Source organism: Balaenoptera acutorostrata, chromosome 1 (assembly GCF_949987535.1).
Source record: "Balaenoptera acutorostrata chromosome 1, mBalAcu1.1, whole genome shotgun sequence".
NCBI lineage: Eukaryota > Metazoa > Chordata > Mammalia > Artiodactyla > Balaenopteridae > Balaenoptera > Balaenoptera acutorostrata.
In genome coordinates this window covers 72023201-72050645 of record NC_080064.1, presented here as the reverse complement: position 1 = coordinate 72050645, position 27445 = coordinate 72023201, and the positions used below count along the sequence as shown (strand labels likewise).

The 27445-nt window shown below is 36.9% G+C and overlaps 1 protein-coding gene across 11 annotated transcripts in view; it reads right to left on the bottom strand.

Moving 5' to 3' along the window:
- Positions 1-12327, bottom strand: part of ADGRL2 (adhesion G protein-coupled receptor L2) — a 180344-nt gene extending 168017 nt beyond the window's left edge. For 7 of the 11 annotated variants that reach the window (XM_057545793.1, XM_057545743.1, XM_057545764.1 and 4 more), the window contains exon 1: positions 10800-10940. The gene's annotated coding sequence lies outside the window, so the exon portion shown is untranslated. Of the gene's footprint in view, positions 1-9604; positions 9720-10692; positions 10763-10799; positions 10941-12025; positions 12165-12309 lie in introns of those variants that run through there. The other 4 variants (XM_057545761.1, XM_007174697.3, XM_057545752.1 and 1 more) reach the window with 4 other exon arrangements.
- Between the last annotated feature and the right edge of the window lie 15118 nt (positions 12328-27445).

Here is a 27445-nt window from a genome sequence, read left to right as displayed (position 1 = left end):
AAAGATTAGTTAATAAAATAATAAATCCACAACGGTAAATTTCAGTAAGAAACAGCCTTTTAAAATACAAATATTTTTATTTGTCATCTCATCCTTTGGTAAACTAAGGGAAAAAATGAACTATTATATCTCTTTTCAAGGATGGATAAGTAAGTAGATAACCCTCCTTCTTCCTAACAAGCAAATTCTTAAGCAATGTTACTATACCAAAATTTAAAATTAAAATAAAATGATTCATTTTTAGTAGAATTTAACACAATATCCTGTCCTTAAATTTCCTGGCGCAATTAAACATACACAGGTAATGTGAAAAATTCACTCGCTAAAGAGATCCAAATGCTCCTAAAGTCTTTCCACCCAGATTACCAAAACACCTGCTTGCAAAACTCTTAAGTTATTCCTGAGTATCTGATTAATAATTTCTTAAAAATTTAGTTGACACGGGGTTCATAAACAGAATTCAGTTTTTAATCAAGCAGTCTATCATGTCTGCATTCATTTTTTACCAAGTTAGCAGTTTCCTAACCCACTTAACAGAAGGTCCTTATTAGCAGTTTCCTTGTGTAAGTGTCACTGCACGAATCGGTCCATTTTTGCAAGTAAAAGTCACTATCCAAGGTGATCATGTTTGTTTTTAGAGAAGAGCATATGCAACACATCTAACTTGATCTATTAATTAAATGTAGAGGAATGTAATTTACTCCTTACTGTTAAGTGATTGTTTTACATTTTACATAATCTGGAAAATTACCTAAAAAATTCGGATCGCTCTTTTAACAATTATTAGGTATTAAACGAGAGGTCTGAGACCATCCTCCCAGAGCTTTAGCCAATCATTTAAAAAAATAAGAATCTCAAAATGAACCTGATTCCTTATTTTCATTATCTTTCTAGCAATTTTTACTAATTAAGAAAAGGTAAATACAGAAAATAAAATGTAATCTGTAAATACATAAAATTATAAATACCTGGGATTAAATTTCACTAGAATTTGGCTAATCTCAAAATGCTTTATTTTCCTTAGAACAATTTTGCTCAAACAAAAATAAAAAATATCTTAATAAAATATCATTTTCAAAAGGGAAATAATCAATTTATACTGCTTTGATTATTTTATCTCATATGCAAGCTCCCTCTACAGGTAATAACAAAGGTTAGCAAAATGGTTAGCAAAAATATCTGAAACATGGAGGCAGTTGCGTGCGTAAAGATGCAGGTCACCATTGCATAAAAATGCTATTATCTAGCATTGTTCCCTCCTCCTTACCAATTATCTGATTAAAATAACTGCTCCTGAAAATCTGTGGTTCAACATTATTATTCTTGCACTTCATCTTGGTTAAGAATGCAGCTAGAGCAGGGAGGATACACCAACTTTTCGGTCACCCAAGAGCTACTCTCACAAAGTGTATTTCAAGGAAAGGAAAACATTACCTCGCTTACACAGTACCAGCCTGAAATGGTCGACCACCCAACACAAAGCTGCCCAACCCATTTACCTGGTGCATCTTCTGACTGCAAAGTAAGCAATCAAAAGCGGCATCTTACGACTGATTTACAGTGAAAGATAAAAAATCAATTTTAAATGACCACAGAAACAACTACATTTTCTTCTTATTTAGAATTCATAAACTTAAACCAGAGAGTATTTACTTTTGAAAAATAAAAATATTTTCATTAATTCAATACAAAAAGGAAAAAGAAACTGAATTGCTTTGAAAAATGTTCTTTACCGCTCCATAATATCTTTTTCAGAATCTGTTTTAGATTTTTGTTTACACATTCTCCTCTTTTGCTATGTTCCTTTCCCCAGGTATACAGAGATAAAGGTGCATCTCTGCCAAGGGAGGAAAAAAAAGCAAAGTTAAGAACCATTTCAAAGTCTTGGGGGTAAGGTTTGCCAAAAAATTTTCTGGACTATGTTTATTTCCCCTCTCCTTTAAGATTTCCCCCTTCTAACATGCACACCCCACCTTAATAGCATATAAGCAGTGACTGTAAATTTGAGGCAATTCAGTTTGGCTTACCTATAAATGAATTGACAGGCTTATAAAAAGTGATTTTTTTTTTAAACTAAGATTCTTAAACAAATAAAATTATGAAAGATATGCTAGCTTTCATGCTGAAACATGCAGAAATATACAGAGATATCAATTGTATTTCTTTTTTCCAATTAAACAAAGAAAATAAGGTTAATGGGAAAAGCAATGTATAATAAGCAGAGGTTTTAGTGAGGTTTTACTTACAAGAAAGAAATAAAATTTTGTTTCACTTATACTTTTAAATATTCAGGCTGCAGACCTAGTTTAAAACCAAAGGCAATATAAAAAGTGGCTTCCATCAAGGCTATGGGTGACAAAGCATTTGCAGCAGAAAAAACAAAGGGAGGGGACGTCCCCCCATTATTCATCATCAATGACGTTATCAAGAGGAAGCACCTAATAGTCAAATATCTTTCACATGACAAACAGAACTTTGAAAAGGACAATAACAGTAAAGTGTCCTTAGTAAAACTGAAAATATCTAGGATATCATAATTTTAGCGTAATTTTTATTTGTTGATGAATATGAAGCAAAATCAAGTGTTTTAGAATTACGTCCATCTCTTCTGAAATGGAAAACAAGATATATAAAATGGATCAATTCTTCATTTAATACACTAAGCCTTTATCAAATTCTACGAAAATACGTGCAATCACTGGGATACAAATGCATAAGCTTACATCACCAAAATTAACGTTTCCCAAACTGTCTTGGACATTAACCATAGAAAAGCCAAGAATTTTAAGATTTAATACATACCATAAGCATACTGAGATTAAAAAGATGAATAAAGAAAATGCTATATAAAAAATGTGTTCTGTAATTTCTTATCAATAACCACAGTAATAAACAGTAAAAAATGGTAGGCTTTTAAAGCAGAGGAATAAAATTTCTGCGGGGAAGGTACCAGTGGAATAAAGAAATAACAATTCCAAATAGAAATACTTTTCTTCAAAGTAAAGACACAGGGAAAATAGCTTTCAACATGATTTTTTCATGTAGTAAATTGCAGTTGACAACTGATTAAGTAAACATAATCTACATAAAACAGAAATATTTTATCAACTAGAGACCTTATTGAAAATCTTGTAAACACTCACCCATTATATGAAGTGGTGTCATACTATTTAATTTTAAGAATAAATGATGAAAGTTAGAGCTCACGTTATAAAGGAAACAGGGAGAATTCTCTTTTCCTCTCTCTACAGATAAACACTACTTACTATCCTCTACAAGAGAAAGCATTAGTCAAATGCAAGGTCACCTAGACCGCCCCCGACAGCCAAGAACCATTTTTGACAGTAATTGGGGTTAGATTATTATGTCATCTAAATCCAGTGCAATAATCTGTTTGAGGTATGGACTGATGTAAAAACACCTACAAAATGAGGCAAAGTGTGCACAGCACAAGAATTTCATGGTCCAAAGGCAGGAAATACCTTTGAGAACAAACAGAGATCAAGTAAGTCATATCATTTTCAAAATCAGTTTAAAAACAGGTACCTTAATCATACATATTTTACATTTTAAACTTGTATCTGTGCTAATTTTTAGCCAATAGCTGTTAATAAATACTGATGTATACAGAGAAACAGAATAGTCAAAAGTGTATGCTTATGTAAGTACATGTGTGTATATAGTCGACCAAGAAAGGAGTTAAAGAGTATTATCTAATAACTGAAAGAACAAAACTAAATCCTTTCTCTTTTATTAGGAATCTCACAGTGCATTCTTCTTTGCTACTACAATGGCTAAAGTTTTTGTTATTCATCTAGAGAAAGACACAGGGTTGTATCTGGTTTTGCTGTGGGAAAGTAATATGCGTTTGAATTGATTTAAGTCTAAAGTTAACCACCTTTTCAATTTCTCCTATCTCTCATGTCCAAGAACTAATAGTTTTATCCCTGTTTCTTTTTTCAGCTACCGGATTAAAAAAATTTTTTGAAGTTACTTCACGCATCTTAAAACAGAATTAAGATCTGGTCATTATTTCAGGAAGTTAACTTCTGCTTAACCTGCCTGCTTTTTAATCTTATATTTCTATTTTTATTAAAGTATTGAATCTATCCTTTAAAAAAAAGTCTCCCAAAGAATCTTCAGCTTTAAGTAGGCTTCTTTTAAGCAACTCATTTCATTACTGAAATTCAGAGATTAAGGTGTAATCCCTGTGTGTGAATTTTAATGTTTATAATGTACTCCTCACAGATTGGAAAAATCAATGGCAAGACCAACAGGGGCCCGTTTTGCTCAGCATACGTTTTCCTGTCAGGTCGTGATTAATGCTGTGCTCTGTAGAGGGAGACATTACATCCGGGCTAAAACAGACCTAAATTTTACCCTCAGGCAAAAATCTGATTTACACATCTCTATTTAAAGTGACATTTGTCCTCCCTTTTCAACTGGTTTCCCCAGAAATTCCAGGAAGTTGACTTCATGACCTAAAAACAGCCGGGTAGCTGTGAGGAGCAGTTGTGCCTGTGCTTGCACTTAGATAAATCTGGGTGCCAGAACGAATCCAGGTGGTAATAAAACAGGTGCCCAGCTATCTGCTCCGATGAATCCCATGCCACTTTACTGCTATAAGAATTTAAGATGTAGAGTTCCGTATAATTCTAGAGTCAGTAAAAATTTTGAATATGTGTTTCTTTGGCTGATTATAACCTAGCTATCCCTACTGATGGATTAGCTCCTTTTGATTCATAAAATTACATCTGATTTTTCACTACACTGATCTGAAATATCAACTGATTACGAATTCTAGAAATCCAGAAAAGCAACTATGTCATGCAATAGCTTCCATAAAAACAAAAATGGAAAGCAAAAAGAAAAAATGTTCACATAACCAAAGTCCCCAAGTAAACAAGATGTATGCATATAAAAACAGGCGCCAATATCCTTACACTGTGAAACAGGGTAACTTTTGATATTATTAAGCAATTTAGACACTACTAGCAAGTTCCTCCTAACCAAGGTAATCTAATTTCTGTTGCTTTTCAAAGTAAATTGATTTTTTTTCTTTTAGCCGTTCTGGTAATTGAACAAATTTATACAACTGATGGGATTTTATTTACCACCACACAATGCATAAAATCCTTTGCAAAGACAAACTATATTACTTCATAAAACTGCATTTTTGTTGTAATTAAACAAATTGTATTTAAAGTTGCTCTGTGCTTCCAAAGCAATCAATAGCATTTTGCTATAAGCTGCACTTTACTTGCAGGTGTTAAGCACTTGGTTCTTTCATTCGCACTACCTTTTTTTTTTTAAGGTAATTTTTATTTACAAAATAAGGGAATTTTTTTTGGTAAGAAACAGCTTTTTAAAAACTGTTTAAGAATATATTGGAAAGTGTCTGTAAATTATAGCCTACATTAAGTCCATCAGATAAATGATCTAAAAAGATTTTTTAGGTATTTTTGGTTGTTTAGGACCTTTTCTTATATGACACAATGATCCACTCAAAACAATACCTACTTACATCAGAATAGCATTTAAGGTATTTTTATAGTTTATAACATATATTTAACAAAACCTATATATTAAACTCAAAATACCACATTGCAGTCGTGAATAAAATTTAGGAATTAGACCCTAGTTATAGTTACTCCTTTAAAAGTTATCGCACCAGGTCAAGAAAAATGACATTATTTTAGGATTCTACTTCCGTAATTCCAATAATTAACTATCTCTAAATTAACCCATTTCCTTAACCTTTTTCTTAAAGCATTAAAAAATAATAATCACTACTTGACCAATCTTGAGTAGCAAAAAGATTTCAGATAACAGTTTCAATTTTTCTGATAACATCAAGTCTAATTACAGTAATCTGGGTGATTAAATACTTTTCAACCTTTCAACCTTCAATCAAGAATTATTTGAAGAGATGAATATTTGGGTGGGACTACAGACTAATTAGTGTTATGTAAGAGACAAGTTAACCAAGCTATGACCATAATCTATCTTTAAAATAGAAATGTTTTAATCTTTCTTGAAAATAGTTACAAAACAGATATCTATTTAGGTAATGTGAACTAATATTTAAACAAATTACCTTAGTAACTGATATGACCAAAACACAAACAGGATTTTAAGTCCTTTCCAAGTCTAGCAGCTAAAGTTACTATTTTTAAATAGCAATCCTGTATGACACTAAATTCTTCAAATTTCCAAAACTGCATTTCATTCCTAATCTATGTACAGTTAATCTGTGCAAGTGGTATGGATTCTTATTAAAATGAAAACAGATTTCTATCAGGTAGGGTTTGGCTCATACCTTAAAATAGAATACACTGTAATGCTCTCTTCATCTCATACTACACTTGAGAGTAAACTCAGTGTTACTGAATATTTATTTACAAAAGTTAGGTCAAATATTTTCATAGAAAATAGAGCAATAACATTTTATCACTATGGTGTGCAGACTTCTAGTTACCTTCTGACCTTCCCAACATCTCAATCTTAGCTCATATGTTCCTATATTACTTAAGACACTAAAATACTATTTTAAAAATTTTAATGAAACACAGAAAGCTCCAATAATCATCAAATAAAGTTCTAACCCCAAGTAAACCTTACTTTTAAAGCTCTCCTCTTGACAATTTTAAGAAAGGAAACGCGCAGAAGCTTGGTGTTAACGTTTCTGCTCATTGTGAAAATTGCAGCAATAAAAACTCCAACTGCTTGTCTTAAATTAAGACTTGTAGTACTCCATGTGAGATCTGTATATTTATACTAGTTTTTATAACATTTGCAAGTTTTGTTTTCTGCTTTGATGTTAGTCCATTAATAAAGCAGAGTCAAAAGCCTGGAAAAAATTACATTTAGTGGAAATCTTCAAGTCAAAACCTCAAGTAATTGGTTTGTTTTACCCCACATGATTCAATATTCTGATTTCCCCAACTACCTGCTCCCAGAGCTATCTGCATTTCTAAATTCGTTTTCTGTTGCCAACACATAGTAACCCAGTGACTGAAAATGGCAGCTGAAGTGCTTCTACAACACATTAATTTTTTCTCTAAGTAGTCCAATTTTGTCATCTAAATGTTGAAAAATCTTCTTTTCACTGCATTTTACACCTTTAGAGATTTGCGGAATTCACGATCACCATCGTATAAAATGAAGAGCAATGTTTTCAAGACAATTTTTAGATTATCACTAATAGCTCTAAAGGATAATGTGTTTTCCTTATAGCACTCTGCATTCAAAGCAGACTAGTTAACAGCAACTTAAGTGCAATAATAGCAATTACATCAATGTGGGCCTTTTTAGCTCAAAAGTACTTCTTAGACAACTGAAGAGATCAGATAAACTATCATAAAATGATTTCAGGGTAATAAGATACAATTTGAATGCCACTAAAAAATCCTCATCTTAATCTGAAAAAAAAGTATCATCCTATTACACTGAAGACTAAAAATGTTAGGTGATTAATGATTATTTTTCCCTCCAAAACTTTTTATTAATTTTCACTTTTAAAAGAAAAACAAGGAGTTCTGAACATGTGGAAACAAAAAAAAAACCCTCTAATGAAGGGATATCAATTCACGTTCAAAATCAACCAACCATCAAAGGTAAAACTATAAAAAAATATGCGCTTACAAATCTCCAAACTGTCCCTGAGATTCACTTTCATCTTAAAACTAGGTTTTAGGAAATCTAAAGCTAAATAAATAAAACCAATATTTCCCCAGAAGTTGAAGATAAAAGTTCTCCCTTGACCCATCTGCTCGCCATAAAATGACCCAAATGACCCAAGTACTTGTTATTTGTTTCTTCATTCATGCATATTGAGTTGTTAAAAGAAATTCAGAGAACGTATCTCTCTGCAAATGTAAAAAAGCATTAGTATACTCTAGCTATATATAGTAAGAAAAACCTCCTTTAAGCTGACCTCTAGAGTTTACTGTTAGGTAAAATACAAAAATTTTGAGATAAAACAATCAATATTCAAACAATTATCTCCATATGAAATTCATGAAAAATTTGAGTATCACTTAGAAATCTTTTTCAAACTTACACTGGCAACAGAAGTTGCATTAACAAAGTCCATGTTGAGTTTTTAATACTCAAAACTCTCCACTGACTTTTTTTTACCTATTAATTTAACAAGTATATTAAAAATAAAGTTTCCTAGGTATAAAAATGAGTGTCCTCTTATTACAAGATTTCTATTGTTTTATACATTAATTAAAAGCCTTTCTCAGCCATTTTACTAATATAACAAAGTGTAGGCCCTAGAAAAGTATTAATTTAGAAGGAAAAGCTCTCTCACTCTCTCTTCCACTGAAGGGACCCCAAGACAGGCAACAGTGACTATCATAAAATAAAAGGTCACTCTTTTTCTAGGAACAAACCATTTATCAATAGAAAATAATTGTCTTTCCATTTGGAAGGGCTCCACAGCAACAGACAATGTTTTTTGCTCACATAATTACAAAACAGTAAAAGTTCAGAAACACAGCCTGAATCCACCTCCCTATTTTTACCCTTTACAATTCTCATTGCCCTTTGGGCCTCCACTTGGAAGCAAATGGAAGACAGGCTGAAGTTTTCTCAATTGAGCTGAAGCTAAGACACCTTTGATATGCTAATGGTCCCCTTCAAACGGTAAGAATTCACACTTGCATTAATTCAAACAATTTGTGCAGAATGATGTGAAATGGCACCCCTTTTAGAGGCAAGTAACAAAAGGAGAGAATCGGAATGTCTGAAGAACCTAAACAACAGAACATTTGTTCTGCAGTATTCTGTCATGCATAAATGTATTGGAGGATGGAGGGAGGGACAACAAAAAGTTCCACAACACACCTGGACAGAAGTAGATTTTCTTAGATACTAAATTTAAGTTACAGTTACCTTTTACCTAGGTCAAGAGTCCCATCACAACTGGGAATGTTGCCAAAGACACCACACAAACTATTCTATTTTTCTGCTGTGGAGGCAGATTGCCTCCTTAGTGCCCGTCTTTTAAGGTTTTCCCAAGATCAAACTTGATTTAGTAAGAGACATCCCAACAGGCAATCATTTACCAAACGGATGTGACTTTTCCTCATTGTGCAACTCGAGTTGAGCAAAGAGCAAACTCGGTGGGGCCCGTTCCAGACAAACACTGCCAGGGAAATGAATGGACCAACCAACGTCCGTTAAATGTACGCCTCTGGAAGAGAGAAGTACACGTAGTGTAAAGAATGCAGAAGAAAATTTAAGAATTGGGGGCGGGGGCGAGGAGGAGAGTGCCTAAGAACCTGGCCTTTGTAACGGGAACCATATGGCTGGTGGCTGCGTCTCAGACGCTCCCAGGCTGCTTGGAGAAGCTGCTAAGCAGCCTGACACCTTTCAAGAAACAGGAGGAAAACATTTCCTGGGTCTGAATCTGAGACGACAGTCTGCATCAGGAAGAACGGAATGAGGGGGCCAGAGAAGGGGAAAAGGATGAGGGGGGAGGAGTCCACAGAAGGTGGGGAAAGAAGACGGACACCGCAGGACTTGCCCCTCCAACTACGCTTTCAGGGGACAGAGTGAACAGAGGATAAAAAAATAAATATGAATAAAGACATACGTTCCTTAGCCGCCGCTCATTGACACTTTGGCACAAAGTAAAGCTTCCAGCGATTTCCCCACACCCAAGCCCCGCAGTCTGGCGAAAGGAACAAACTTTCCAGATCCCAAGCGAAGGACTCTTGCAGGAGTGCCTCCCCACCGCTGCGGCGCTTTCGTCGCTTCCCTCGCCCCCGCCTCTCCACCAGAGGGTCGGGTAGCCCCAGCCAAGCAACGAGCCCACGCTCGGTTAGCGCGGGTGGCGGGGGCTGGCCTCCCTGGTCTCGCGCCCCTCCCACGCCGTTTTCCCCGCCGCACCCCACCCGGCACCCGGCTCCCGGCTCCCACAGACCAGGCTTCCAGAGACTCGCAACCCCAGCGCCAAGCCCAGAAGCCCACACCCCATAACTTCGCCCGCAGGCCCAGCGCGGCCCGCTGCTGCCCTCTCACTGCGGGCGCGGGAGGCACTCGGCCTCCCCAGAGCCTGCCGGGTTCCCGGCCCCGCTGCGCCGCCCCTAATCGCTGCCAGCCACGATGCCGGCCCGGCCACATCTGGCTGCGCTTTGCTGACATCCTCGCCTCTCCACGCCACCTAACCGACGAGAAGAAACCACCCGCAACAACTCATCCCATCCCCCCACCCCACCCCACCCCACCCCCGTCCACTTGCCCAGAACTCTCCCCCAGCGCTCGGCCTCCCCGCTCCACTCACAGCCCGGGACGGGTCTGCAGGCAGCTGAGGCGGGGGGACGGGGGCGCGCTCACCTCCCGGCCTCCGGCCCCACCGAGGGTGCGCCCCACCTTCCCCCTCCCCAGACGGGCTGTGAAAGAGCGAACGGCACCTTCTGACCCAGGCTTTCAGTAAATCAAAAAATGCCGAACCCAGTCATACCCTCCCCTCTCCTCCCGGAGGCCCCTGCAACTAGACTACAGCCAAGTGAGCGTCCCTACGCTCGCAGGGCGAAGCAGCAGCAGGCTGGACGGGAAGGGGAGTTCTGCGGATCGATTTCCGAGGAGGGGGAGGACGAGGAGGGGGCGAGCAACCCGAGCCGGCGCGGGTCTCCCCCTTGGCCCGGCCGAACATAAACAAACAGCCGAGCCCCAACTCACCCGCGGCTCCCTCCACCTCCAGCATCCACCCCCGGGCGGGAGGCGCAAAGCAAACAGGTCTCCGTAGCCCGGCACAGAGGCACATTGTTCGCTCCCACGGCTCTTACCTCGGTCTGCGAGCGCGCCCCCGGGGGCGGGCCGTCTGGCGCGGGAGCCGCGCGGAGAGAGGCGCAGAGGACAGCGGCCACCCGGGCCGGCGAGGGCCGAGGCCGGCCGCGAGCGGGTCGCCGGCCGCCGAGTCCGAGCGGGAGGCAGCGCCGTGGCTCGGCGCGTCCTCCTGCTTGGCCGCCGCCGCCGCCTCCTCCTCCAGCCAAGCAGCCAGCGCCGGGCGGCTCCTGGGGTTAGGTCAACATTTTCCTGCAGTTTCCCACACGCCGCTCCGCGAGAGGGGTCTTTTGCACACGCGCACGCGCCCCCAGACCGCACGCTCCCTCGGAAAGATAAGAAATTCGGGAAGCAGAGCGAAAGGGGTGGCAAAGGCAAAAAGCTCGACAGAGGTGCGCAGACTTGGGAGTCCCCTCCGAGCTGCAGACGCGGGAGGGGCGGGCAGACGCCGGCGGCGCAAGGCCAACTCAGTTCGTCAGGCGAAGCCCCTCAGCCCGCCGTCCGCGCCGGCCGGCTGGCATCCCTCGAGCCGACCCCGAGGCCTTGGGCGGGAGACTGCAGCGGGCCCTCCTCACATTTCGGGTCTCCGGGCCGAGGCTGAGCGGTGGCCGCTGCCCCAAGACTGGCTGAAGGCGAGGACTGGGGCTCGGGGAAGCGGGGCGGTGTAGGGACGAGACACGCGACGCGCAGCAACGGAGGGGAGGTGCCCCCCCCCACAACGATCCCAAGGATTCTCCGGTAAGCTCCCAATTTCGCTCCGGTACCTCTGCGTGTGTGTGCGTGTGTGTGTGTGTGTGTGTGTGTGTGTGTATGTGCGGAGAGAGTGTGAGGGAGAGAGAGGGAGCGAGGGAGAGAGACGGGGGAGTGCGAAGTCCTGACACAGACTCTCCGCGAGGTCTGAACTGGAGTCACCTCCCAGCCTCCTTCTCTTCCTCCTCCTCCTCCTCCTCCTCTTCCAACACCTCCTCCACCCCAAATCTCCACCTCCCCACCCCCGCGAGTTCGGCTAATCATATAAACATATTAACTTGTACAGCGGCAAAGGCCAAACCTCTCCCTCCTGATTTTTCCAGCAAGGGGCTCAGGCAAACTCAAAAGAAGATTACAGGCAGCTAAGTACAAAACGTGGAGCAGATAATCTATAACTCACTGCGGCCCAATGGCCATTTTCCACTCCATTTGAGCAGCTGCGTCGGTGGTGGGGAGGCGAGCGAAAGGGGACACTTACGGGCTCGAGCTGTTCGGGTGGCGGTGGCCCAGCAGCCGCCCGAGAACAGGCCGGCCCCCGCTCCGCCGGCGGGGCGGCCGCAGGGCTGTCCGGGCGGCGGCGGCGGCGGCGAGGGACGCGCGCGCACGGCCGCTGAACGCGCCTCGGAGGCGGCCTGCGGTGGCTAGCGCCCCTCCTCTCCCTCCCCATCGGCTCGCCCCCCCGGGTCTCGAGGCTCCGCATCCAGCCCCCAGCGTCAACACACCCATTCCATCCCGAGCCCCACCTCCCCAAACTCCACTCACTGCGCGCTCGGTCCTCCGCGCGCTCCGCCGGCGCGCGCTGTCCATCCTGTGCACACACACGCACTTTAAAAACATTTATTTTATTTCTGGAACGGGGTAAAAGGTATTTGGGGAGAGCGCGGCGCTCCGGCCTCCAAGGCGGGACGCAGGGGGCTGGCCCGGAACTCGGGGTCCCTTCCCCTCTTCCCTCCAGGCTCAGGAGCTCTCTCCTAGCCTGCACTTCGGAGAGGCGCCCAGGATGCGTCTTTTACCCACCCCGTCTCCAGGTTTTCTCTTTTCTCCGCGCGGCGAGCCAGAGGCCCCTAAACTTTTAGTTTCTGCGGTCCTCCTTTTGTGTGACTGCTCGGAGGAGAAAGGACGTCTGTTCGCCTCGGCTGCCTCCGTCCGGCTGGGGCGCGCGGGGGACGCTCCATGGTTAATGCGTCTTTGATACCTGAGATTTCCGGCGGGCTCGTTAATGAAAGTTACATTTTTTTTAAATTGCGATGACTTTTTCTTTGTAGTTACAGAGGGCTAGCCAAACTTTGACTTTATTGACTATATTTCACAAGAGCGTTTTGTTTGTTTTTGATTAAACCCACCAGGATAAGCAAAGGAAAGAAAGGAGACTACAAGGCTCTACTCGCAAGCGCATTCATCGTGCTGTTTAGGTCTGTTTCCCTCATTTCCTTACATTGAAACTGCTTTTGCTCTTGTCCTCTGACCACACTTCCTTGCGCCTCTCTGTTGGTAGTGTTAGCAAACAGCCAGACAGCGCCTACGATGGACCCAAACTAAAGAGAATAGATCACGACGGAGAAAATCGTGCTTGAAAAATGTTCGAAAGCCAGTTGTGTCCTTTGCATACGAGTAAAATCAAACCTGGATTTTTTTTTTAATTACAACATTTCTGAGCTAAAATGTATTTCTAAATCACTGTTTATACTAATGAATGAAGGCATCAATTAAAGAAGCATGTTTGCGTTGGTTTTCAAGAAAAACTGACTCTCCAAGACTTAAAATCTCTAGGAAATAGGATGAAACTTGAGCTTCTTTGCTTTCAGAAACAATATGTACTTTTTGTTGCTGTGGGTATGTTGCAGTCATCATACTTCAGAAATCATTTCAAACAACAGTGTTATTAAAATGTCAACAGCAGATTGTTCAAAAGACGTGAAGACTCTAAATACCTATATTTTGTCACAAAGCCAGATATTTGTAGTACTAAAGTAAATCCAGCTATTAGTCAAGTTTTCTCTCAACTTGTAAAAAATCAAGTTAAAAGTACATACGTGCAAATAACTGAAACATGCTCTTTTGGTTGATTCATTATAATTCTCAGGTTCGAAGAAGAATCCTTGATGATCAAATTTTTTTCTACTTAATGTATTGATGTTTTAACATTCTCACCAATACAAAAGATAAGAGGAGCCACATAGAGCATTGGTGCTTTAAACTACATAAACACTTCCATTTGGAATTTCTTAGATAACGTAATTCAAATATTGTCGATGCAGGATATAAACTAGTCTAGAAAAAAAGAAAAACACATGCAGAGCTAGTGTGAAACCTTATTTCGTTTTTACATCTGTCAAAATTTATACATACGACAGATCTACCTAGGAAAACTAAATCAGGCTTCTTTAAAGTAGTTGAAAAGAAGGAAGACTTAACAGAATTCTCAGACCTCAGTGGTCATTTATATCACAGTCTCCTTTGGAATTTAAAATTATTTTATTCGGTATTGTAAGCCAAGATATGTCAAACTGATAATAATTTGCATTTACCGAAAAATTTTAGCCCTTTCTTTTGTTCATCTTTGAAGATTTTTCATTCATCTAGGCATGATTCACAAGAAGTCCCAATGAGTGCATGGATCAGTTTAATGCTATTTTCTTAGGGGAGGCAGAACTTGGGCTGAAGTTTTTATTTAGTAAGCTTAGTAAGTAATCAGTAGAAAATTTTGCCTGAATTAAGCTGCCCATATGTTGGCTCATTTACTTGTTTATTTAACTCTCTCAGAAAGAATCTCAGGAAGAACCCACTGTCTTCATTTCTTAGGTCTGATGCACTTTGATGCTCAGGACATAAGTGAGTCACTCTCCACTATGTTCCTGAAGAGACTACAAAAAAAGGAGGGTGCATGGGAGGGGAAAGAAATTGTCAGAAGTGGGTTAAATCTATAGGGAGTGGGAAATGCCTCAAACAAGTTTTTAATTTTAACTCAATAGTATATGTATTTTAGAGTTCAAAGAGTTCAACACTTTTTTCTTAAGCATATAATAAGCTTGCTGTTTTTATAATTATATCTAAATGTATCCCTTCTCTAGGATAATGTTTTAAATATTAAAGACTTTTTAATTCTCTCCTTGCACTTTACACATAATAATGCTTCAACCTTCTTTGTATCCACAAAGAACTGAAACAGAGCTTTTAATTGCATTGATATATTCAAGATTAAGCTGTTAGCCACAAACCTGCCATTACAAAGGAACACTTAAATGACACACACACACATCCAGAAAACATAATTTGTCTGACACTTCATGACAATTCAAAACATAATTTTAACAATACAGGTGTTATGGTAGAAAAAAATGAAATGAGAAACTTAATAATGTCCGCAGATGTTAGCAAGCTAAGGGGAGTTGGAGTATGTTATGCATTCCCTGCAATCCAATCAATTTAACTACACAATCTATACTATTATTTAAATAATGGCAAAATCATTGACTTATTCATAATACTTGCTAATTGTTTTTAAAAATAAATTCTACAAAGGACAAAGGAAACACCCATTTCCATTTGTTTTATGTTAAATCAACATCTAACCACTCATGGTGATTTCATTCAAAGAAAACAGAAGGAACTCATTAGCTTATGTGGTTTGAGAGATTGATGGGCTTCAAACATTTTAACCATACATGTTTTTTCCAACTGTAGAAACTCATGTTTTTAATTTAAACATCTTTATGAAACTAAAGATTATTTTATTCAATGGATTCACATATTTCTGATACAGAAATTATGCTAATTTTTAAAGCTATTTACCATCCAGGCATCTTCGTTTAGAGGGAAGTGATGAGGCACTTGTCAAAATACAAACATGAATGATAATAGTATGGGTACCAATTTAACGAATCTGAAAAAGTATTAAAATGGGCGTGGTTGCAAAGTATCGCGGTTAGTATAAGACAGTAGAACACTGAGTAACCTCTTCAATGCCCCACCCCGGCAAACTTGGATATAGGTAAGCCAGTTCTAAAAGGGCCCACATGGGGGCTTCCCTGGGCTTCCCTGGGCTTCCCTGGTGGCGCAATGGTTAATAATCTGCCTGCCAATGCAGAGGACACGGGTTCGAGCCCTGGTCTGGGAAGATCCTACATGCCGCGGAGCAACTAAGCCCGTGAGCCACAACTACTGAGCCTGCGCGTGTAGAGCCTGTGCTCCGCAACAAGAGAGGCCGCGATAGTGAGAGGCCCGCGCACCGCGATGAAGAGTAGCCCCCGCTCGCTGCAACTAGAGAAAGCCTGCACACAGAAACAAAGACCCAACACAGCCAAAAATAAATAAATAAATTTATAAAAGGGGCCACATGGAGGTGGACTTGGGTGGGGCAGAGAGAGGATCCAGGTCTTGATGCTGGATCAGAAATTGTGTGAAGTTTGAGCTACAAGCTGTAGAGAACTACCAGTGAGAATAGATTGTATTCATTATTTTTGCCTTTGATGAGAGAGCTCTGTGAGTTCTAAAATAAAACAAATAAAAACATGTGAAACTGCTCTAGTTTCTAATACAGAAATAGAAATAAAATTAGCTAGATTTCATCCTAAACGTTGTGTTCCCTTTTCTTCGTTACTGTTCAATGATGCTTAGTGCTGAAACGTTTTCCCTACTCTAGAAAATAAATCTTTTAAAGCTCTAGAGCAGATCAAAGTAATTATGTGAATACCCAGACTTAACTAGAACTCGTTGAAAGTTCCTTCCTAGCATTGTTTTTCATTTTAGTTTTGCCATGCATGTAGGCTGAAAAGAAATCAGAACTCATTATCCATGAGAGAAGAAACATATGAAAGCATTTGGCAAAGCCATTAAGCTTTTAATTCTTCTCCCAGTTCTCTCCAGGCTGAGTAAATCTTGGTCCAAGAAGGCCAAACCCTATCTAAAATGTAGAGATGCAGTCTCCAAAAATAATGATAATTTAAACTGTATTATAAATATGATTATGGTGTGCTGTACTTAATGATATTATTTAGAAGTACCTGATCACATATATTATTAAATACCTATCAGTTTGTAATTAATACTTCTTAAAAATATCCACCAAAACAACTGGTAGCTTGACTCTTTCTGTGCGCTTAGAGTATTTATATATGTCTAATTTTGTATAAAGGATTATACAATTTTTATACCATTATGATACTCAAAAGTAAGCGAGCTACAAAAGATGCCCCTCATAATATTGCTCCACTGAGTCTTACCCAACTCAAAGTTAGTCCTTCTTGCTTTCGCATAGATTATTCTCATAATTGTTGGTAATGTCTGCACCTTGAGGATTTTCTATAATCGTGTCTTATAGATCTTCTATCAATGTTTCTGTCAAACCAGGAAGTGTAACTATAAGAACACTCATTTTATAGAAAGCTGTTTATGACTTCTTATAATAATTTTTTCATCATAAATTCTCATAACCAAACGTTTTCTTATTAAAGTATGTAGTTTAAAAATGAGCCTCCTCGTCCCTTTTCTATACATGCAAAACCTCTGTCAACAATACAGATGAAATTTCTTTAATTTTTTTTTAAATTGTTAAACTAAAGGTAACCTAAAAGCACAAGTCTTTGTGAAATAGCAATTTCACGCAAGTTTAAATTGAATTTTTAGTGCCTCTGAGAATATGACTTTGATTATTCAGGTCATAGTTCACTAGTATGGCAAAACTTGCAAAAGGCTTTTAAGAGTCAGGAAACAAACTCACAAATGCCCTCTTGGCATTTTAGAAGGTGAGTCAAAGATATAATTATATAACACTTGTAATATTTCATATTAGAATACATTGAAGTTATCCTAATGATACAGCATAAAATGATAATTGAAATATGTGATCTTAGTATTTTTAAACACAAAATTGCTTTGTTTCAGTTTTGAAAATATTTGATAATCTAAAATTGTGTAACATGAGATGTTTGACCTTGACTTTTTGATCGTATAAGCTGTTACTAACATTATTCATTATTTTGTTCTCTAATTAATATGATGGCTATTTTTTAACTACACTTGTCTTTTTTACTGTATTTTTAAAAGGCCTTTATTGGTTGTATATATTTTAATAAAAATAAATTTGTCTGAGCATGTGGAAACTAGAACAGCAATTTGCAGAGATTTTTCTTCTCAACCGAGTTCTCATCATAGTTTCTTGATAATAGAATGTTGCCATCTCTATTTTCAAGAATAATTTAAATCTTTATAATTAAGTTTTCAACTTATTGCAACTCTTTACAATGCATTCTTAAAGTCACTATGAAATCCATCACTTAGGTCCTAGACCAAACAATGATGTAATAGGCATACGTTTTTGTGATAAGTAAAAGTGCATTAGAAAAGAATCTTTTATTTTCTTTTAATTAGCATCCAAATTTAGAATCATACTAAAATGTCATCGATATCTCAAAGAGGTACTGAAATGATTTGGTAGTGATAAGGTTTTGTTGAGTGATATTCAATGAAGAAATTCTGGCTTAGGTTAAACAATAAAAACACATAATCTCTCCAGCTATTCTACATTAAAAAGAAGTTGCCATAACAGGGCTTCCCTGGTGGCGCAGTGGTTAAGAATCTGCCTGCCAATGCAGGGGACACGGGTTCGAGCCCTGGTCCGGGAAGATCCCACATGCCGCGGAGCAACTAAGCCCGTGCACCACAACTACTGAGCCTGTGCTCTAGAGCCCATGAGTCACAACTACTGGTCCCACGTACCACAACTACTGAGCCCACACGCCTAGAGCCCGTGCTCCGCAACAAGAGAAGCTACCGCAATGAGAAGCCCGCACACCGCAACGAAGAGTAGCCCCCGCCCACCTCAGCTAGAGAAAGCCCGTGCACAGCAACAAAGACCCAACTCAGCCAAAAATAAATAAATAAAATAAATTTTAAAAAATAAAAAAAAAAAGAAGTTGCCAAACTATCACCTGGATAATATATTCTTTGAATGATTTTGATTCAGTGATGGAGATGTGCTGCACTGAACCATCCACACTCTTATCCAACTATCCTGGTTGCCAAAATCACATATCTACAATATAACTAAAGAGGATTATTAGTGCATTAAAAGAATGTTCCCCTTCATTATGGGACTGTAATTTATGACACCAATTTAATTAGTACTATGTCCTTACTACCTGAATTTAATGACCCAAATTCAAACCACGTATATTTCATTGTTCAGACAATGTAGAATACACAGCAAGAAAAACTAATTTCCTGTTTATTATCTAATGGTAATTGAAACACAATAATTCATTATAATATATTCTGCTACTGCTATATATGAAGTGGCATGTCTCAAGGAAAGAGATTATGGAAATAACATGAAAAATATTTATAGTCTGTTAAAATCAGAAAAAAGTTGAATTTGTTAAAATAAAATCAGAGAAAAAAATGCTAGCTATAAATGTAAATGTTTGAGAAATCAAAGTATGTAAACTATTTTTAAATAATATGGATCCCCAGAAGACTATCATTTATCATTTTAAAATAAACTTATGGGTAATCAAATAAGGAATCTGAAAAATATTTTTTTAAATGAATTTTGACATTTCATATAATTATTCAGTGTTTACTTGCCAGTGCCCTGTTACAAAATGATTTTAAATATGATTTATATAAATCAAAAAGAATTATGCAGATGTAGATTTGAGATGATAATGCTGGCCTGTTGTTTACATTGAATATTTCTATACAGGAGGAAATCATGTGATGTCAAAAATAGATACTAAATTCAATCTTTAGAAAACTCTTTAACTACTTAGGTAGATATATAGCTTATCAAAATTCAGAGGTAAAATATTATACCTTATCACTGAGGGAAGTCTATCTTTGCCTGAATTTTCCAGTTAATGAAAGAAGTGTTTAAATACTCTAGTTAGATTATTAACTTCTACAAAACTGAAACAGATGTGTGTCTTAGGATGCCATTAAGTTTATGATTTACATAGAAACCTTACATAGAGCTGAGCAGAGGCCAATGATTCTAATTTGCTCTAGATTTACAATAACCTGATCTGGTTTTTGTAAGTATTGAAACACTTTTTAAACAAAATTAGAAAGCAGTTGTGCTTTGTGTGATTAAAAATGCAATTCCCTCTGGAGTAATGAGAAAAGTTAGAACATGTTTCTTTCTTTATGGATGTTTCTATTATAAACAGGAGTGCTATACATTATATATTTTTGTTACTATGATTTCCTTGTTTTTAATTATAAAATAAACCAATTGAATTTCACTGTAGTCTCAATTGAAACTATGCCAAAATTTAGCTGAAGAATGTGTACTGAGCTTCATAAAAATCCTTAAAAATTTTCCCAGGGTATTAAGGTCTTGTTATACAAATACTAGTTCACCATAATTTTCTAGAGCAAAATATCTTTCTGATTAAGACCTCCACAGCAAAAAGACTTGAGTGCTAAATACATTTCAAGCCCTAGAAAAAGGCATATATAAAATTGTTCAAGACTAATGATCACTGGATTCGTGTAAGTTACAAATAGAAAAAAAGTTCGTTTATTTTATCTCATTACACAAATAATAATATTTATGGCACTATTATTTAAACCTCCTTCTACTTTGCTTGGTGAATTGTAATCCATCAGCTCCTAAAAACCAAATCTATAAAAATACATTATTTTAAACACTGTGAATACTGTTTTCTTAAAAAATCAGTCAGAAATGTTGATATAAATATCATTGTAAGCATTTGTGTGTGTATTTATGTTTATAGAAAATAAGTACATGCAAAAGTATTAATTCATTAAAAGTTTATCTCTCATAAAACCTTTATTAGCCCTTGAAGTCTTTGCCACTTCATTTAAAATGATTTATCTTTTGAATAACAAGGTTCCATTAATCTGTTTGACAAAAGAATTTTTAAATCATTTAAATAATTTATTTGAATGAATTATTTAATTTCTGTAAAATATGTGCACATGTATATGTATATACCTGTGTCTATATATTTGTCTTCTGGCACAATATCACAGAAGAAATACAGAACAGAATTCAGAATACATTGTCCTTGACACCAGCAGTGTGACTTGGTGTTGCTGCCGATGTGTGCTTTGATCACCCACTGTTTGCACAGGACCCCTGTTAAAAGGCCATTTGTGCTACATTTGACACAGCAGGGTGATTTAATGTCAGAGAAACATGCATGTGATTTTCTATATTCATTTTTAATCCCGCATTTTTACTGAGATTGTAGGCTGACATATTTTTCAAAATGCAAGACTAATAAAGGCAATTATTCAACACTAAGAAAACCTGCTTTCCTCAATTCAGTGCTCTAGGTGCTACTGAAAAGTAGTAAACATATGCTATCCCCAGAGAAATAAATCATCTGTGGAAACAGGGCAAATACACATGGAAAATAAATAAGAATATACACAAAAATTTATAAGCAAGTATACAAAACTAATTAGGACATAAAAAATTATATAATATGTTTAATATGCATGGCATTCGGGAATTTTAACTATATACTCTCTCTTCACAGACTGTTACCTCACAAAATTTTCTCTCAAAGAGATCTTATTATTCTTCTTTTCCCCTGAAAATGCGTTTTTATTAACAAAAATAATGAAACCATTGGATTTTTCTCCAACTTTGGTGAGGTTATGGAATAAATTTATGACAAGTTATCATCAATTTTATTTTTAAACATGCAGGAAAATAAGCTTTCACTTATGTATCTCCTACACACAACAAAACAAGTTGTGTGTGTATATATATATATATATATATATATATATATATATATATATGGTAAAACCTTCTAAGTCACCTTTCTTTTGGAAACTCCATCCAGTTTTTTCTTTGTAGTACTGTTCCCCTCTCTATTATATAAGGTTTTGGTGGGTTCATTTGGGTTTTATTTTAATTTTGTGATCCATCCTTTCAACAAACTTCTTTTAACTTTAATTTACCAGGGAGGTACTAACTTTACTTACATGAAAATCTCAATCTGTGCTTGTGACATGTAACAAAATTTGAAGTCTCTGTCTTCTCCACGTCTTCTCCCACTTGTCCAACCATCCGTAAAACCAGCTATAACACTGTACCATTGTATACCCATTACCCACAATACTCAAATCTTAGTAAGGAGGTATGAAAATCACCCAGCACTCTCACACAACTTTTAAAAGTCCCTGATATACCAAAGTAGCATCATGAACTCTCAGGGAGACAGTAGTCTTTTAGAAGTTCGTTAGATGTCTAAAACTGCTTTCTGGAACTTCCTCTCTGGAAGCACCTTCCTCCCTACCCATGTCCTTGTATCTAGAAATGTAAATAGCCTCCCAAATACCTCCAAGTTGTATGATACAGGAAGTAACATTATACTGCTTAGAATGGTATGCACCAATCAGATGAAGTCGTTTTCTAATCATTTCTCCTACTCTCAGATTTTTGACGAACAGTGGCTTCTTTATTGTCTAGCAAAGGGCCTGAGCTGTAGTTGGTTGTTGGAAAGCATTTATGGAAAAATGAGTTAGAATCCTATAATCATAAATACTATTATAATATTTAGTTCAATAAGGCAGCTGCTTGTTATACAAATATTATAGCACTGCTTTGCTGATGTAGATATTATAAGTCAAACAACCTAGAAATCTTGTACAAATGTACTTATCACAAGTGTACATATAAACAACACACACATAAATTTACTTCTTAACAAATTTGTTTAGTCAATTTATTGAAATGTTTTTATAGGCCATATGTAAGTATTTTAATATCTACACAAATTAGTGATTACAATGAAATTTTAATGTTTTAAAGTTAATAACAATGTTTGTGTGTATGTGTGCTTTTATGTGAAGAGAAAAACAGAGACCAATTGTTCAAGGAGTTTCTAGCACTATTAATTATCTTAGCGTGTGTCTGTGACTCTGTCTGTGTGTGTTGGGGAGGTAGGAAGTAGGCAGAAGATTAATTAATGCATTTGAGTTTTTCAACTCAGAGAAGTTGAAAAGTTGGTTTTCTGTTCCATTTTACCTAGAACAGTCCTTCTGCCTTCAACTTTTTCTGTCCCAACAACTTACATGAGATAAAGATGTGTCTAGGGAACCTCAGAAAATAGAATCGAGGGGCTTACATGAAGCTTTTCAAGGGTTATATTTTGCACCCCAGCACTTTGGTCTTATTTAAAGGCAAAACATCTGACATCTTATACATTATGGTAAAAAGTATCATACTTCCATTTTAGTTCACTTATGATTCACTAAGCAAAGACTGGAACCCTACATTCAACAGCCAAAAAGCATTTTAATCAATTTTTTCCTTCCAAATCACCAGCAAATGTTATTAATATTATCTTAAAGAGTAAATTATGGTGACCTAAATGGGAAGGAAATCCAAAAAAGGAAGATATATGTACACGTATAGCTGATTCACTTTGCTGTACAGCAGAAGCTAACACAACATTGTAAAGCAATTACACTCCAATAAAAATTAACTTAAAAAAAGAGTAAATTAATTAATTAAAATTTCCAAGGAAGATGTTCTGACTTTCTGCTGACACTTTAAATGTTCTTTCTTTTTGCTTACATTCCTGGTTTTTTTTTAAAAAAAAACTTACCAAAATATATTAGTAAGTACTTTGCTATCTAATAAAATCACACTGAATATTATTTTATCTTTCTTTGATGACATGGAATTTTTCAGTGTTGAAGGACCATCAAAATGAACATTGATTATCATAGCACTTATTACACATCACTGTATTTATTGATTTACTCCTCCCCCCTAGATAGTAAACTCCTTAAAAATCTCACTAAACTTTATATGCCCAGCTGTTAGCACAGCATATAATAGAGATCACAAACCGCTGACCTATATAAAATCTAACCGACAAAGGTAATTTATTAGCCCCATAGATGTTGGGCCACACAGTGTTTTGTTTTGTTTTGTTTTTAATCTACTTTTCGTCAACTTTTAAAAATTAGAAGGCTTCAATTAAAACTTGGATTTCCAGCTTCTGGGGGGGAAAAAAAAAGGAAATATCCAGCAACTTTGACATATATTACCTCATAGCAACACTCGGCAGGAGAGGCTTTCCCTTTCAAACAAAAGGTCCACTCTTGGACTCACCACATTCTCCACCATTCCTTATTACCTCCTCATAACCAAGGCAGTGTCTTGTGCCTCGAGTGACCCAATTTGTGATAAAGTTTTGTGTTCTACTTTAAAAGTGGCATTAAAAGAAAGTGAAATGTATCTTCACCTCTATCTCTATGAAGTGGGAAAGGAAAGATAGATCAAGAGGACTATATATTTCTCCCAACTGCCTTTCACTCACTAACTTTTTCTTCCTGGCTCCTGGAAATATTTTAATTTTTGAGCTCCAATGGCCAACAGTTTATATGTGAACAAATGTGTGAATTATACTGTTAATACACATTATAGGCTATGAAGAAATGTACTAAGTAGTAGTAATAGTGCTTTTCTGTGAGGCTGTACATATATACTAACTCCTCTGTGCACTTACTACGTAACTCAATAATAAAGTTATAGTGCCCCCCTTATTCTTACTGATTGGCTTAATCCTCTCTACTTATATTCACATTTAATAGCTTTCTCTTTTTCTCCCCACTTGAAACCACTTTCCACCACTCTTCCACTGATGTTTACTCTTGCACTTTCTTTTCTTTCTGAGGCCAGTTCAGTTTCCCTACAGGGGAAGGTATCTTGGCATTAACAAATGATGATTTTGATTCTTCTGTACTACCTAATATCCCATAAATATAGCTCAAGGGAGGACAAATGAAAGGAACCAGTCTTTTTCAACCAAATAAATGGAAACAAACACCCTTTTAAGGATTAATACATACAGTTTAGAAGACTTACTAGTTAAACAAATAATTAAGACGTTAATTTAGCAGAAACTAAGTGCAAAATGTTTTAAAGCAAACAAGCTAAGCTTTTACTAAAAATTACTAGAAGTAATTGATTGTCTTAGATATGTTCAAAAAATATTCTTTCTTAAGATTATACTTTTCAAAGGAGACTATTTAGAATTGAGATTATCTACTGAACCTGAATTAGGAAAATTTTTTTTTTTTACTATTGCTAATATATGTTATGTTTCTTATATTTAGTATTATTTGTATTATTATTATTCTTAATTTTATTTTTTATTTTGATTTACAAATTTCTATTATGATCATAGGTCAAAACATTTTCCCATGAACTATAACTCTATTTTACATAAGTATGCCAACTAGAAAATGTGATGATAACGAACAACTCCACAAACTGAGAATCACTCATATTAAACATGCTAGCATTTAAAAATTCCTATAAATTATATTGTTGGCATAATATCCTTTGTATCAGTTAAAAATCCTGAGTAATATATACACTCTGAAAAGACCTTTGTGCTCATTTCATAGTCTTATTGAAATACTGCTCTCCCCTATTTAACAGTTTTACAAAATTTTCAACTAACTGTTCTTTTCTTAAAGCACACAAACACCTGCCTACCATTTTTCTTCTTCTTTTTTTTAATACAGCAGGTTCTTATTAGTTATCTATTTTATACATATTAGTGTATATATGTCAATCCCAATCTCCCAATTCATCCCACCACCCCCATTTTATTATTTAATTAAAAAACTATCTTTGGACTTCCCAAAGATAGTTGGGAAGCAGTGGTTAAGAATCCACCTGCCAATGCAGGGGACACAGGTTCAAGCCCTGGTCTGGGAAGATCCCACATGCCATGGAGCATCTAAGCCCGTGTGCCACAACTACTGAGCCCGCATGCTGCAACTACTGAAGCCCGCACGCCTAGAGCCCGTGCTACACAACAAGAGAAGTCACTGCAATAAGAAGCCTGCGCACCGCAACGAAGAGCAGCCCCTGCTCGCCGCAGCTAGAGAAAGCCTGCGTGCAGCAACGAAGACCCAATGCAGCCAAAAATAAATAAATAAAATAAATAAATTTAAAAAAAAAACAAAGCTATCTAGGCAGCTTCACCATTAAAACTTTATTAGAACAATTATATCTGTCAATTGTTGGGATAGACACCATTTAAAAGAAAATCATCACGAATCATTTCCCTTGCAACCTAGAAACAGACGTTGGCATATATGATTGAATCTCCTTCATATTAGAAGTTTTCTTTTTTTTTTTCACTAAGCAAGGCACTTCTAAATGACGAAAACAAAATTGAGCTTCCAGTAATTATAGTATTTATTTTTCAAAAAATTTGTCTTTTCTCCCTTTTCACTTTTCCTGACAAATTGTAAGATAAAAGTTATATTCAATTCATAAAATTGGATAATTAATTTGGCCAATTAACTTAGTCTGTGTCCATGCTAAAAAGTATGAAACATTTTTACTGTTATTTTTGACTCAATAGAATACATACATTAAGAAGTGAAATTTCTTTTCTTGATGCTTAATGAGCATCCCATGAGTCTATACCTAGGTGAAATCATTTATGTTCACTTCTTACTTAAAATTCTGTAATTTCGTACAGTGAAGAATTTAGTAAATACCATTTTAAATCATTTTTCTCTCCAAAAGTTTTTGAAACAGCACCACTGAAGCACTTGGCATATCCTTTCCAAAAAGGCACGATATTACTTTTGAAAAATAAGGCTATATTGAAGATTAACCTTTTCTTCTCCCTTATCTTAAAAAAGATCAGTTGAAAAAGATCTGAAAAGGGCCTTATAAAGTAAAGTGTAAATTCAGTTAACTTTGGTTAATGCTAATTTTAAGATGCTCTTTTTTTAAAAAAATTTTTTTCAGAAAAGCAAAGTAACTTAAAAGCTTAAAATTTGGACCAGGCCACCTGGATTCAGATCTCAGCTCCACCTTTTTCAAGCTGTGTATCCTTGCATAAGTTATGGAAGCTCATCTTTAAATTAACTGTTATTTTCTTTCCTCACTTATAAAATGGGAAATAATAATTTCATGTATTTTTATAGTGTGGCTGTGTTATATGAATTAATACAGGTAGTATCTGACACACAGTAAGTCCTCAAGTATTTGCTATTATTTTGGTATCATCAATAGCACAAGACAGTTGACAGTTCTTCAAATACTCCTACATAAATGCCTAAAATTGTATGAGTTAATGTGTAGCACTTTTGAATATTCTTACATATTCTTACACACTGGGTTGTATTAGAGCAAAGAATTTTGGAAGTACATTTTGAAACATACTGCTTTATATTGACTACATAAAATTTTATTATCATATATATGCCAGTGTTGTTGCTGGTACTTTGTTTTATTTTGTTAGCAATTTGAAGAATCCACTCACTCTTAGTTATGTTCATAGCTTATGATTTTCATTCTTTTTTAGTTGTAAGTGCTTTGTTTTTCCTTAAATCCATAATATTAGAAGATTATCTGGTTAAACTTATTATACTCTGTAAGAGCTAAATACAATTAAGGACAGTTGTCTGTTACACATCCTAATTTATATTTATTCACTTATAACACTTCAGAGTCCAAAAATAATTTGAGGAGATTTACAAACAAATAAAAATAAAAGTAATAAGAATAACTAAGGCCAAGCTATGGAAGCAACCTAAGTGTCCAACAACAGCTGAATGGATAAAGAAGATGTGGTACATAAATTCAATGGAATACTCCTCAGCCATAAAAAAGAATAAAATTTTGCCATTTGCAATAACATGGATGGACTTGGAGGTTATTATGCTAAGTGAAATAAGTCAGACAGAGAAAGACAAATACTGTATGATATCACTTACATGTGATATCATATGTGGAATCTAAAAACTAAAACAAGTGAATATAACAAAAAAGAAAAAGACTCACAGATATAGAGAACAATCTAATGGCTACCAATGGGGAGAGAGAAGGAAGGAGGGACAAGATTAGGGTAAGGGATGAAGAGGTACAAACTACTAT